This window comes from Dermacentor albipictus, unplaced genomic scaffold (genome assembly GCF_038994185.2).
Source record: "Dermacentor albipictus isolate Rhodes 1998 colony unplaced genomic scaffold, USDA_Dalb.pri_finalv2 scaffold_16, whole genome shotgun sequence".
Lineage (NCBI taxonomy): Eukaryota > Metazoa > Arthropoda > Arachnida > Ixodida > Ixodidae > Dermacentor > Dermacentor albipictus.
The window spans coordinates 7,259,191-7,274,562 of record NW_027225570.1 but is presented as its reverse complement, the minus strand read 5'-3'; the positions used below and the strand labels follow the sequence as shown (position 1 = coordinate 7,274,562).

Genomic DNA, 15,372 nt, shown 5'->3' with positions numbered 1-15,372 from the left:
TTCACCTCAGAATCATCAGTCAGGTCTGACTCTCCATTCGACATGCTGGCTGAGGTCTGTGATGGTTCGTAAACACTATCTTTGTCACTCATTTCACTGTCCACTGCTGAACATCTGACACTGAAGCACTTGACTCATCCGCTGGTGATCGCGAAGTTGCTGGTGCATTCTTCTGGCCCAAAACTAAGTTTATTTGTTTCCTCTGCATTGTGCTTTTTTTTTTCATCCGTAAGGGGCATGAGGATCTATCTATTAGACACGCTGAAAAGTTTGGGAGTAGCAAGAAAAACGCAGGTACTTATTCCAATGGCACGTATTTCAAAGACTGCTGCGAAATTTTGCAAGAAACCCAGCTGAGAAATGCGCCGCCACTCCACTCTCCGAAACAAACATGCCACCCCATGTCCATTGCAATAAAAATATATATTAGTTGCAATTTCAAACCTCAGATGGCAACACAAGAGCAAGAATTCTTGCGTGTGGGTCACTGGTGAGTCACGCCACATACAGCATAAAAACATTTTCGTTGAGTGCATCGTGGATTGCCAGTGGGTCATAGCATTTAATATCAGACAAGTAGTCTACTGGCTATCTATAATCTCACACAACAAAAATCGTACCTCTGAGTTAAAGTGTCATAATGTTATCGCAGCAGCAAGCAGATGAATGCCCGTAACTTTGCTGCTGCGTAGGAGCACAGGCTGTGCTGTGATGGCACTCAGAGTGACACGTGACTTAGATTCAAGGCAGCATCAGTTATTTGTTGAATCTGTTGCTGCAGTGAACTAATTAAAGTTTAGAGAAATAATGAAAAATACAACCCGAATGTCTGGGTGCTTTTGTTTTACTTCGCACTGTAGCAAGAGAGATGAATTTCCGTTTCGTCTCCTTTTCCCGACGTTTGCACGCGCGCAGAGAACGAAACTATACGTCATTCTCTACATGTGTTCCAGCATTGCGATCATGAATGCTCTTTTACCCTCTCGCGTTTGCCTCAGTGCTGGAGCACTGACTTATACCGCTAATCACGTGTTCTCGTGTAGAGCGCGCACTATCGTCCGCTACAGGAAACGAGACAAGCGCAACAGCTCGCGTGACACTGTCACCGGTAGTGTGCCGGTGACGGTGAAAAAAAGAAGACGGCAGGGTATACCCGCCGCGACCCCTCGGCTCCGGTATGGGAGAACGCAGTGAAGGAAATTTGCTTACACAGGCGAAACGGGGAATGTCGAGAGAGTGTTTATATAGGCGGCGACGCTCGCCTCCTGAAATCATGCGTTCGCGGCACTTCAATCATTCTCTATCTGCTGTTAATGAACCAATTTGAAAAATGCTTGCGGTAGAACACTTCTTAGAGGGCACGTAACAACTTTCAGTGTATAACCAAAATTTGTTATGTAGCCTGTGAGGGGCCCTTTAAAACAAACTCGGTAAAAATCGGGTGTACTGTGGGATGTTGTTACAGCTGCGTCGAGCTTCACAGCCCTCTACACAAGCATTGCTGTGAAGCCTGTGGCAGAAATAGAGTTTTATTCAATCAAAGGACTGCATAGAGCGCGCTCTCGTGTTGTGCTACGTGAATTAAATCATTCGTTTCCTGCCTGCACAAACATTTGCATCTCGAGTGGATTTCAAGCACACCGTATAATAACGTGCAGTTCCGTCGTGATTCGCAGCACCATACACAAGCACTGCCGTAAAGCTAGTGGCAAAAGTACGATGTCATGAAACCAGATCAATGCATATACCTCGCTATTTTGGTGCGCTGCGTGAATGGAAACATTGCTTGCCTGCCTGCACAAACGTTTGCATCTCGAGTTAATATCAAACAAATCATATAATATGTGCAGTTTCGTCGAGCGCTTCACCGCACTGCATGCAAGCATTGCCGTAAAGCCTGTAGTATAAATAGGGTTTCATGAAGTCAAATTAATGCGCAAACCTCGCACTTGTGGTGTACAAGGTAAACAAAGAATTCGTTGCCATGTCTCCGCAGTAGTTGGTCACGTTGATTTGTGTGAGCATATTGGTTCATGTGCCCCATCTACCTCTGTGATGAGAAAATAAGCAAGAATATCAGCTGCTATGTGTCAATGCATATGCTTTTTATTACAAGGTGTAGGAGCAGTACATCTTACTGCATGAGTAAACCACTCATGGAAACAGTACGTTCCTTGAACATTGTAGCTATTTAATAGCCTAGGAAGCGCGCTATATTGGAAGTTGCAATTTTTTTTCTGTTCGCAAAATTCAATAACTCGATGCTTTTTCTAAAAGCAAAAAAATTATAAATTTCGCAATGATACGTATGCTGCGTCAGTAAGTTAAGTAGGCAGCACATAATTAGGCTAAACCAGAGGAATATCCGCAGGTATTTATACAAATGTACAAAGTATTTAAAAAAAATGTTTTCTCAAATGTTTTCAGTGTGGATCCGTAAGGAGTTGCATGTGCGTCCAGCGCTGATTTCCAGCGCTTAATTTTTGTTGAACCTTGATGTAACAAAGACGTAACACTCAGCACTCTATTTTGTTACATCAATTTTTTTTTTACAATGGAACACTGCATTGTACTATACGTGCCGCTCATGCGCCCCAAAATTTTGGCCCCTCTAAGGAAGTCACTGTTCTCTAAGTTTCGCCCGAAACTTAGATATCGCTACTTCCAATTGACACTCGTGAAACCAGCAGCCACGTCGGCTTGTCGCCTTTTCACCGGCCGCAAATTACTTTTAAAAAATGTGGCACGCGCGGGCCGTGTATATGCACTCTGCTGCGCGCGGACAGCCATATGCACGGGCACGGCCGGGCAAGAGACGTCGCGCGCTCTCTGACCCTAGCGCGCACTTGATCACGGGACGTGGACAGCGCGCATAAAGCTGCCATCCTTCTCGGCTCACAATCGCACCCTTTCATTCGCAATTAACCCCAGCATGTGGGATGCAACGGAGCACTATAATTTTTGTCACACTTGGACTTTAAACCAAACATCAGGGCGATGGCGAAAATTCGCTTAGGGTGTCCAAAAATTGCTATCGCAATAATACATTATGGAGAAAGGTATTATGTAAATTATCTATGGATGGGTCGAAACCCCCTAATTTCCCAAACACGCACCCATCCACAGGCACGCTGCACACATGGATCCCGCGCGGCACGCTGCATCATTAAGGCGTATCGTTCTTCGCTAGCTCTATGGTCATTTATGCAGTAGTCACTTGGCGAGAAGCTTAATTTCCAACCTATGCGCAAGTGTCGTAGCTGAATTTCGAAAGTACACGGACCATATATATGTTGGCAAAATAATCGGAACTCACTATTTAGACTCGCCAAAATTATAATTAGCTGCTCACTTGAACTCATAAGAATATACTACTCAGCCGAGCTCACTCGGGCTCAAACTCGCCAAAATACTGCTCAGCTGGGCTCACTCAGACTCATGGGATGATCTCAGGGAGTTGACTCATCAGTGAGTTTGCCAGCGTATGATGTGTGCTGAACCACAAACCTGGCTTTCTTGAATAAAAACAGTTGGTCGCTGCAGCATATGGATGCACATAAGTGTAATTCAGAGAGCGCGGCATTGTAAAGGCTGCCACAGTTACCATGCCATGCTGCAGCTCATTTCAATCATGTCAAATGCAATACCCCTGCCAGCTTTTAGTCAGTCGATCAAATGTGATTGCTATTTATCTCATCACAACACCTCATTTTCCTGCCTAAGGCTTTGGGTGAATTTTCCTTGGCATCCATTTTGTTACTCTAACAGGTTACCAGTTATCTGTTGCCTATACGAAATTTGAAGTTGTGCACATGTCATGTGGACTCCATGCCAAACTCGTAGTACTGCATGCGTTTTTGCAGTTAGGTCTAGAGTTACAGAATCGCATGTGGGAGTTACTTTAGTTAGCAGCTGTAGCTTTGGAACAAACACGTGCATGAGAGTGTGCTTAAGTGTTACCTGTCAAGACTGGGAGCACCAAGGCAACTTGTGCAGTAAAGGCATGGGCAGTACGAGCCCACAGATTTTACTAAGTGTGGCTGAGGTGATGCGTCTAGATTTCACTATGAAGAGAGCCAAATGAAAGGTTGCCTATCCATCATACCTATTCTGGAGCCTTTTCTTGAGCTTTTCTAAAACATTAAGCTCAGCGTGTACACTTTATCACAGCATAATTATTACATGTGATATAAAACATTGTATTGTGCAGTTTCTCCAACTCTTCGTGAAGGCATCTATCCATAGATTAAACAGGAATAGGCTCAATGTTGACATATCTCCACAGTAGGATCTCCAGGACCTCGTACTGTCACAATGCATCACAGACATTATTTAAGTGAACTCCAAAAGTGAAGCTCTTCGTTACCATTGGCTAAAATTGTATTTTTATATAGCAAAGTGATCATGCATAAATCTGTATGTCATGACAGAACACTTTGTTTCTCACGGACTTTAGTTTACAATTGTTTTCATGATCAGGAGAATTGTGCAGTGTGCTAGTTGGTTCAACATACTTAACACTGTTGTGCGGAGTGACGAAGGGACAGGACTTGAGCGAGAAAACAATAGACACCTGAGCACAAACTATCAACTGGTGATTATCACAAGGCAATGATTCTGCTGAAAAGTAGGAACCAAAGGAAAAGACAAGTCGTGGAAGCATACAACCTCAAGGTGGACCTACAGGGCTCATGTGTCAGCCCGCCGTCTATTTCACTCAGCAATAAAGAGATTAGCATAATCACTGACTATAGAGGGTGTAGGTAGACCGGGAAGAGGACTCCTGTGCATGCGTGTAGGCTTTATGTACGCTTCACTTGCAGAAAAATAAACCAGTTCATAGTTTGCGCTCAGGTGTCATGTGTTGTTTTCTCGCTCAAATCCTGACCCTTCATCGCTCTGCGCAACAGTGTCAAGTTTTCAGGTTGTTCACTATGTGATGTAGGAAGGGTAAAATTGATGGGAAATCCCAATATTCTCGGGCATATCGCGAAAAATATGGCCCAAGTCAAGTGTCATTTTAGGCTCCACTGTCCCTTTATATAGGGCAAATAGTAATAGTTTGAATTCTATGGACGCTGGTTGCTTTTTCTGACTTAACCTAGGCAGTGCTCAGCTCTCAGTTGAAAGGAACAGGTAAACGGGAGGATTTGCCACATAAGCAGAAGGTAGCACTCCAGACTTAAGCTTAATATACTGCGTGCTTCCACAGCCCTAGGGGGCTAGTCTGTAAGTGTTGACTAAGTGGACTGTCCATTCCAGTACACGCTGAATGAATAGAGCACGAGAGCCCATGGTGATGATTGCCACTTGCTCTACCAGCTTATAGCTCTACCTAATCAGTGTGTGCTGAAACAGTCCACTTAGTGGATCCTTACAGAATCCTTCCCTAGACTGATGTTTATGCTGGTAGGTTGCAAGTATTGCACTTTCTTTCCTTTAATGTGGGAAGTTCCCACATATGGATGCAATTTAACATATTGTATTCATATTGCCTTTGGTCTATACATATCTAATTCATGCTTATAACCAGGCCTACAAGCTCTTGTCCTGCATATTTATATAGCCTTCTCATTGGAGAATGGAGTCATTTTCCATTATACCCTCAAGCACTTGAAGTAGACACTGCAATAACCCCAAGGGAGGGGGGACAGTAACGCAAAAACCTTACTGGGCTTGTGGTGCTGCTGAAGGATGCACACATACCATTTATGCTAAAATTCCCAGCAGACATTCCAAAGTTTGTACGAGTTCGACTTTAGCTGGCTAAACTGAACGATTCATATTGAAGGCAATTCTTGCAACATTTGGTCAAACTGAATGAAACTGGACAGCACAATTAGCTGTGTTCATCTACCATTTATACGACTGCTGCCCCGAGCATTTTTCCTGTTACTTTGCCTTTCGTTTCTGTACTATCAAGTTCAAGTACACATGTACTTTATCACTGTACAAGTAGAATGGCTTCAAGGCTTTTCCTGGGCATTCAACAGTCACTATTTATTCCTATAAACCTTCCTGCATGTGAAGGCAAAATAAACTTATTAATTCATGCTGGAAGTATAAAAAGACAGTTATTTGCACAGAAAATGTTTATTTTGAGCACCGAGGTTCTTGCTGATGTACATATGGTGCTGGCTCCCTCCTTGCCCGAAGCATGTGCTTGCTGTACACAGCACCAGATGATGGCTTCCTAGGTCAAAAGATCAAAGTGAAATAAGAGGCATTTTGTTTTAGCCCCGGAAAGAAAAAGCAGGATTGAGACATTAACATGTATAAAAAATACTTGCCTAAAGAAAAATTAATACACAAGCAAATTCACTAAAGAGGTTCACTTTCAAGAGCGAAAGTATGGTTACGATGAAAATTACAAGGAAGCTTCACTGCTCATTGAGGTTTCGGTTCAGTAGTTGTTGAGCCACGAGGGTTAGCATGCTACATCTTGCATATTATGTTTTGTAGAACAATATTGCACTTTGAACAATGTAGTGCCTATTTAAATGAACTGACAAGGAACGCTGAAACTCCAGGCTAGTTTGGTCTGCACAAGATATGATACAGACACTGTACTGCATTCATTTAGTGTTTTTGTCACTGATCTCGTGCACAAAGGTCATTCACACCTATCCTACATGAAATGCAGTTACTTCTTTGAAGCTTCATCTAGTCCTTAAATTTGCTGCATGCTTATGTCTAAGGGAGTTCGTTTGGTTCCTGTTAATGTAGTACATCTAAGCAACTGTTATCAAATGCCCATAGTGTTCCCTTGCATGTACAAAACATTTTTGGCCCTTTCCATGCACAATACTCATTACATTTGACACTTGGGACTCGTGCAAGGCGCCATTTAGTATTATATGCTTGTCCACATCTGATAATACTTTCATAGCTGGGTCATTCCCATGCCAAATGCCTTGGTTATTACTGTGACCATCTCACTTCTTGTCCTTTTTTAAGGAAGCACCCCACGACACAATGTCTCCATCCTAGTGGTGCTATGGAGTTAACTTATGTGCTAGTTGTAGCAGATGACGTCAACTGAAGGCCACTGAAGATAAAACTCTCTGCGACAATTCCTTTTACACAAAAAATGCAAACAATACAGAATAGTCAAAATGTAGTTATCTGGCAAGACTGGCTGCATCCATCATCTTTGTTTGGCGCAATTCTGAGGTGGCTCCATGTTACAAGACGCTTGGCGATTATTGCCATGTGACTGTTTGGGACTCTATAAAACACAAGAATTGCCTTACTCCGGCCTTTCTCTTTGTGCAGCGGCGAAGGGTATTATTCGTCCAATCGCACCGTGTCCTGTTCGTGTGTCCATAGACTAAATTCTTCACCACATTGTTTTTGCGGTATTTCGTGAGTGACCCATGAACTCATCTTGGGGTGGGACTTCTTATCTTTGGCGTTTGCTTCTATCTCTTGTCGTCAGCGCCTCACACAACTGGATGATGCCACTGGCAATTCTCTTCCTAACCACGAAGAATGCATTCGTCTCGTCACCTCTTCCGATTACGTTCTTTGGCCACCTAGAGAAAAGATTATAGGTGTCAACTCCTGTAACATTGTGGATGGCGGCGTATTCATTCTACCCTATGACCATACCCTATCTCGAGCAATTCTGATTACCCCTGGCCTTATTCGCTTCTCTGAGGGGTCTGCATTGCTTACTGCAATAAACCAAATCGAACCCCAACTGTTGCCTCGTGGATCAACTGTCCCTTGAGCTGTTGACACTCATGTCGTTGCAATTGTCACGTAGACAGCTCAGTGTGTTCTTGCGTCTGTTACCATGCGCTGAACAAAATCGTGCGCAAAGATGTTCACCCCGTGTCACGGATGGATGATGCACTAGATTCACTCCACGGTGCTGAGTATTTTTCTAGCCTTGACTTTAGACCAGGCTACTGGCAAATACCGATGTCCAAATCCGACAAAGCAAAAACGACATTTGCTACCCCTGATGGGCTCTACGAGTTCAGTGCGATGCCTTTTGGACTCTGCAATGTGCCTGCCACCTTCGAACGCATGATCGATAAGTCTTGTGTGGCTTGAAATGGAAAACCTGTCTGTGCTATCTCGACGACATTGTGTTTTCAACCATGTTCTCACAACATTTGCAACATCTTGATGAAGTCCTTGCCTGTCTTGCAAATGCTGGTTTGCAGCTCAACACACGCACGTGTGCGCGCGCGCACACACACACACACACACACACACACACACACACACACACACACACACACACACACACCCGCACAAATGCAGTTTGGCCAGCAAGGCCATCAAAGTTCTGGGGCACATAGTCTGCAAAGAAGGTATTCGTCCGGACCCCGAGAAGCTTACTGCCATCCTCGAATTTTGTGTCCACTGCGTCAAAAAGACATGCACAGTTTTCTTGGACTTGCTTCTTCCGGCACTTCATATGCAACTTCGCTACACTTACGTCCCCGCTCCATCAACTCCTCCCCAGTAATGCACCCTTTGTTTCGTCCGACGAATGTGAACATGCTTTCCTGCTTTTGCAACATGCCCTGACGTCAGACCCAGTACTGTGCCACTTTGATCCAACCGCGCCCACCATCTTTCACACCGACGCTAGCAGTCAGTCTCGGTGCCATTCTACTACAATGCGACAACACATTCCGCGAACGAGTAATTGCTTAGGCTAGTCGTGCACTAACCAGTGCAGAAAATTACTACACCATAACCAAGCAGGAGTGCTTTGCTGTTGGGCCGTGCAAAATTTTCACCCATGTCTTCATGGCCGCCATTTCACAGTTGTTACCGACCATAACACACTGTGCTGGCTTTCATCGCTAAAGAATTTATCAGGTCACCTGGGTTGCTGTGTGCTTCACCTACAGGAGTACGATTTCAATGTCACCTACAGGGCTGCAAAGAAGCATCAAGACACCAATGCTCTCTCTTGCTACCCTCTGCCGAATCATGACGATTCACCATAACCTCTCCGCGATTGTGTACGTCCTGAGTCCTCTTCATCGGCTTTACCCATTGTAGCCCTCGAATGGCTAAGACACAACAGCCCATCTGTCCTTGTGTCCCACTAACGCATCGACCCATACTGCTGAACTATTCTCCAACGCATGGAAGATTCTTCGTCACCTCCAAACGCCTGACTTCGTCGAAAACTTAATCAATTCAAGCTGCACAATGGGGTTTTACATCGCAACATTTATCACATCGATGGCAACAAATGGGTCCCGGTCATACCATGTTCTCTGCAATGTGAGTTGCTTGAAGCCTTTCACGATCATGCGACGACTGGTCCTCTAGGCTACCACAAGACTTACAACAGAATATGAAGTTGCTGCTCCTGGCCTGGCCCATCTTCAGCCGTTGCGAAGTATGTTGCACCCTGCGTTCATTGTCAAAGCAAACCCAACAGCTCCTTCTGGCTCTTTACAACCTCTGCCTTGTCCCGCTTCGCCTTTTGAAGTAGTTGGAATAGACTTGTACGGTCCTCTTCCCATGACCTCACATGGAAATCGTTGGATTGCAACGGCCATAGACCATCCAACACGCTATGCGGAGACAGCATCTCTACCATCCTGGACTGCTGCTGAAGTCGCCGATTTCTTTCTACACAACATTATCTTACACCGCAGCGCTCCGCGCGTTCTCCTCAGTGACCGCAGCAGTCTTCCTCTCTTCTATCCTTACCGAAGTTCTGTGCGCCTCAAACACAATTCGCAAGACGACTTCCAGTTACCATCCGCAGACCAACAGCTTGATGATTGCGATGTACTACATCTACCCTGGCCACACGAACGGGGATGCAATCCTGTCGTTCATGACATTCGCCTATAACATGGCTACGCAACGTACCACTGGATTTTAACATTTTTTCTTCATCTATGGCTGTTCACCAAGTTTCATTCTTGATGTATCATTCCTTTTGACTCCTGTACCCCCATCAGTTCCTTTCTTGGAACAGTTTGTGTCTCGCCTCGCAGAGTGCAGACGCCTCGCCCCGCTTAACACAGACGTCTCCCAGGACGCTCGCAAGTTTCGTTACGACTCGACCCACTGTGCTGTAACTTTTTCTCCTGGTGACAAAGTTCTTTGGACTCCTGTGTGCGTTCCTGGCTTATGCAAAAAATTTTGCAACACTTCTTGAATGCCCACACCACCGTATCGTCGGGCAGCGAGCACAACCTGCGACACCCATGTGGCCACAGTGACGAGAGGCGGCCTGCGCAGCTGGCCGGTTTGGGTCATCAGGTTGTCGCCGGCCATCCACTGATTATATTGTTCACGGACACGGTCTTTAACAGGCTTGTTGAGCACGACGTCCAGTGGCTGAAGTGTTGACGTCATGCCTCCCGGAATGACGGCGAGTTCCGTCCTCCCGTCGCGGAGTGCCAGCTTCAATCCTGCGGTCAAGTGCCCGCGAAAGGCATCCAAGACGAGCATGCTCGGACACCGCAAGAGTGCCCCTGGTTGCCGATTCCAGACGGTCTTAATCCAATTGAGCATGAGGGCCTCGTCCATATAGCCCTTTTCATTCACGCGAACGACATCCCGTGGGAAAGCCTCTTTCGGCAGCGTCTTCCTCTTGAATATTATGTATGGGGGCAGCTTTCTGCCATCTGCAGTACACGCGAGCATCACGGTGAATGCTCGTTCCCCGTAGAAAGAAACTCGACTTCTTTTGTGCCGCGTTCGCACACTGTGGTGAGCGACGGCATGTCGAACCACACCGGCATTTCATCAGCGTTGCCGATCTGTACCAACATGTAGCCATGCTGCTGCCGGAGACGGATAACATAGCGCTGGAATTCGACCAACTTGTCCTCGTATGCCTCTGGCTGCTTCTGCCAGATTGATTTGCGGTGTCGAAGTGCGAATCCCTTGCGTCGCATGAAGCGACGAACCCAATAAATGGAGCCCTTGAATTGTTCCTTGGGCAGTCCGGATTCTCGGGCGATCTCAATAGCTTTGATGCAGATGAGTTCTGCTGTGACTGGCAAAGATCTGGCACGATGCTCGCGGACAAAATCCGCCACCCTGTCTTTGAGCTCCGGGTGCACTGCGCCATAGAATAAAGAACTTCGTCAGAATAAAGAACCGCGCAGCGCCCGCGAGTTGGGCCGCGTCGGTCACCAAGGGGGCGATAACAATGTGGATGCCGAAAGGTCTGCGCTCCTACATGCTGCCAGACGACTATTCATGCTGTGCCAAGGGCCGGTATGTAAGTCAAGGGGTGAACTTTTAGTAATATTTTTGGGAAAAAACCTCAACCTATATTCCGCACTATACGGTACTCGCACTGCTGGAGACATATGCCGTGGCCGAGAACCTACGGCTTCCCGACTACTCGGGTGCCACCACCTGTGCCACACGCAGTTGCACTGCGGCACCCTGCCTAGATGGAGTCCATAAGCCAGGAAAGCCACGCACGGCAATCTATGTCCGCAGCACTCTGGCGCGTGCTGTTCTACCTGTTGCTGACATCGCCGGTGGCCCCTTGGAGTCATGCGCCGTTGTGGTACGCCTTGGCAGCCAGGACACGGCTGTGGCGAGCATCTGCATCCGTCCAGGAAAGCCGTGGGATCCCTCCAGCCTCATCCAGCTGGCTGTTCGCCTTGGTGGGCATGCAGTCCTGTGCAGTGACTTCAACGCACACCACACGGATTGGGGAAGCCGCAGCTGCACCCGCTGAGGCAAAGGCCTCACAGATGCCATCAGCTGAGCTGGCCTGCTGACCTTGGAACACCAGGGAGCCCACCTACGTCTACCGCAGAGCTCGCACGGCCATTGACCTCTCCCTCAACACTGAGCTGTGCTCCTACTCCTGGGCCACAACTTCGGACAGATGGGGGTCTGACCACTTCCCTATTGTGATCAGCCCCAGGTTTGGGAGAAGGCCTAGGTCAAGAACTTACGTCACAGACTGGTCCCTGTTCCGGAAGCACTGCAACAAGTTGGACGATGGCCGTGACTTCCTGAGCGCCATCGCGGATTGTGCTCAGGCTGCCACCGTTCAGTGCTCTACCCAACCAGATACCCCCGCTCCGGACCTCCACCTGCTCAACATTCGTGCCTCCAGGCGCCGTATGGAGCGTGGAGCAATCCGGACGGGCAAGGCAGAGCATTGGACCGAGTACAGACGTGCAGATGCCCGCTGCAGACGCCAAGCCCGGCGCAGGAGGAGCCTCTGCTCTGCCATCGAGGGCAGGTCCAGGGGACCCCTGGCTTGGAGACTGCTCAAATCCCTCACCAGCAGGAGAGGAAGCCTACAACCTGTCCTCGCCGTGGCCATCACGCTGAGCATCAGCGAAGAGGCCCTTGCGGAGCTCCTCGCCAACCAGTTTGCGCTGGCTGTACCACGCACTGCAGCCATCCTGAAGGTAGGGCAGCCTTCCGTCAGCCTGCCTAGCTGCCTGCACAACCACCACACAGGGTCTTCGCTTCTGTAAATGGCCTGTCATCCAGTCTTGGGAGCCTGGCCTCACAGTTCATTGGCCCAGAAAGCAGTCCGAGCGCTTTTTCGCTGCCTGAGGGCAACAGACTTGAGTGCCCGACTATAGACATCCTACACTTAAGTTCTCTCTCTTCCTCTTTCACTCCCCATTCCCCTCCCCACGTGTAGGGTAGCAAACTGGACTCAGCCTGGTTAACCTCCCTGCCTTTCCGTCTTCCCTTCTCTCTCACCACCCAGGGTGGCCATCGAGCCAGGTTATGGCTATCTACCAGGACCCGCTGACGCTGCACGAGCTCCAAGCATCGCAGTGCACCAGGAGCCCAGTGCACCAGGAACCCAAATGCTTCGCAACCTGGCCGCCAGCGAGCAGCTGCACCTGCTTGACTGCTTAAACATCTGGCAGTCAGGGCAGGTGCCGGAGTCATGGCGCACAGCCTACGTGGCCCCCATCCTGAAGGCCGGCTGAAAAACGTGAGCTCCTATCGGCCAGTCTCACTCACCTCTGCTGCTTGCAAGCTGATGGAGGCCATTGCTTTCTGGCCGATGAGCAGATAGGCTTCCTGCGGAGCTGATGCAGTGCGGACTCCATCGTGGACGTGGTCTCCACGCTGAAAGAGGCCAAGGCCTGCGGTGACGCCGTGCTCCTGGTGCTTATCGGCATGAAGGGGGCCTTTGACGGCCTGCCCTATCCAGTCGTTCAGCAGGCCCTGGACCTATTTGGTAGAGGGCGTCCCACAAGGATCAGTGGTGAGCCCTTTCCTGTTCAACCTGGCCCGACTGCCTGCTGTCCTGCAGACTGACCCCCACAACCACGTGAATACCTCCATCAACGCGAACCACATCGCCCTATGTGTGCGAAATCCACCACACAGCCACAGCAGTGCGCGCTCGGCTCTGCAAAGAGCCCTCGACACTGCCGCTGCTTACCTGAGCTGCATTGGCCTTGCCATCTCGGCAAGGAAGACGGAGGCCATGCTGCTCCACCCAAGAGCAACCGCCCGCTGCACAGCTGCAACTGGAAGGCAACCTTGAAGCCCGGCAGTGACGTACCCGGGGCTACACGTTCATCACCGGCTGACCTGGCTGCCTGCTGTCAAGACCCTGCATGTCCAGGTCCTCCGGGTCCACAAGGCAGTCTCCCAGCTTGTTGCCCGAGGACAGAGCTGCACCACTAGGTGGGCTCTGCGGCTGTACCATGCAGTAGCCACCTCACGCCTGCGGTACGTCCTCCCACTCGTGGCACTACCACGTGCCCGTCTCAAGAAGCTGGAGCTGCAGCATAGGGCCGAGATTAGGTTCTGCCTGGGCGCTCCCTGCAGCTCTGAAATCGCTGCAACCTTGGCCGAGGCAGGAGCATTGTCCCCATCACTCCTGTCACAGCCCACATTCTACAATCAGCCACAGCTGTGCACATCGCTGAATGACACTGCGTTCAGGAATATCGGTCACATACCGACCGCACACACAACCCCCATCACATCTGCACTGAGCATTACGCTGCGGAGAAAGCTTATCGGTGAATGGCTACTGACAGCGCAGCGAAATTTTGGTTCTAAAGCAATTTTTCCCGACCGTGCAATGAGGCCGCAATGCGAGACCGCAACGAGGCCGCAATTTGGTGACTTTATTCACTACCGCCCTTAGCCGGCAGATCTGAACCATGCATCAGGAATGTGCATTTCCATTGGGGAACAATAGAAACTCTTATTTAGGCTAAACAAGCGCGCGTACGTACGTACTTACATGCCGCACTCGGGACATCTGCCATTCAAATATTCTGCCATGTAGCAGCACCGTAACCAAGTAATGTTACTGTTACGCGCTTCTGACGAAGACTCTAAATAACTCTGAAGGAGCGCAGTTCCGTGTAATATACGTTCTCTGCATTAGGACACTGTAGCACTGGCTGGCCGGTGTGGCGGTCCCTGCAATGCATCACAAAAGCTCGTGAGGAACCTGGCTATAAAGTATCATCACAGAACACCTATATATGGCATCATGCAGTCGAAAGATTAGCTACGCGTAGTAGATGCACATCAAACACAAAGACGAAGTATACTTACGAGAAGCAAAAGCCCGAAAAATAAGCGATCCACCGCTTCGTGCACTCCGAGCCTGCCATCATGCCGCCAAAAAGGCCGGATGTGACATCACGGACGTGAAAAAACAAAGACCGGATGTGGCGTCCCGGACGTGACGTTTGGGTGAACCTAACGCTTGTGCTGCGTTCACCGGGTGAACGCAGACACTTTCATTTATAAAGCGTAATATACAAAGCCACAAGAACGTTTGAATCCATAAGCACGAAGATCAGACAAATCCATGTACTTCCCATCATTCCCATGGTAGGACAACGACTGCAGCGCCAGAGTTCCCTCTAGTAATTTTGTAGGAAACTCTATGGCTCTCCCCAACCGCCAGGCGCGCCTATGGGCGCGCTTGGGTCGATTGGGCCGCTGGGGGTGTATGTGAGTGTCTGCTCTTAACTTTTTTTTCTTTCTCTGTGAGGTGAGATGCCTCCTGGAGACAGAGCTGCTCGTTGGAATGAGAAGCGAAGGTTGCGGCGTGCCACAGAGACTGTTTCTAGGTGGCTTTGCTACGGCGCAGCGACTACGCGCCCCGCATCTGACGCGGTGAGCGTCGAGCAACGCAGCGTTCGGCGAGACAACGAAATGTGCGCCTGACAAAGCGCCGCACGCCTGAGCCGACGCCGACGACACCGGCTTTTCTGCGACACGAGCTCCTTAACGTTGTCGCGTTAAAATAAAGGCTAGTATGCTTCGCATCCTGGGCTTAACCTTAACTAAGCCACAGCCAGTTTTTTTTTGTAGTATTATAGTATTTGCAAAAAGCCATGCAATACATGGCGAGGAAGGCGGGAAAGTAGGCAGTGCGCGGGGGGTTCCTCAAGGCAGATG

The 15,372-nt window shown here is 48.7% G+C and overlaps 1 long non-coding RNA gene across 2 annotated transcripts; it reads right to left on the bottom strand.

The window, feature by feature from the left end:
• Positions 1-6,074: 6,074 nt before the first annotated feature.
• Positions 6,075-14,553, bottom strand: LOC135901673 (uncharacterized). Of its 2 annotated transcripts, none has more exons than XR_010564214.2 (3): positions 13,382-14,490; positions 12,955-13,250; positions 6,075-6,193 (listed from the first exon to the last, which is right to left on the bottom strand). It is a non-coding gene; the product is annotated as an uncharacterized lncRNA (long non-coding RNA). The 2 variants fall into 2 exon arrangements; XR_011509620.1 differs by lacking the exon at positions 6,075-6,193 and adding an exon at positions 14,518-14,553 and having other exon boundaries at positions 13,057-13,250; positions 13,382-14,379.
• Between the last annotated feature and the right edge of the window lie 819 nt (positions 14,554-15,372).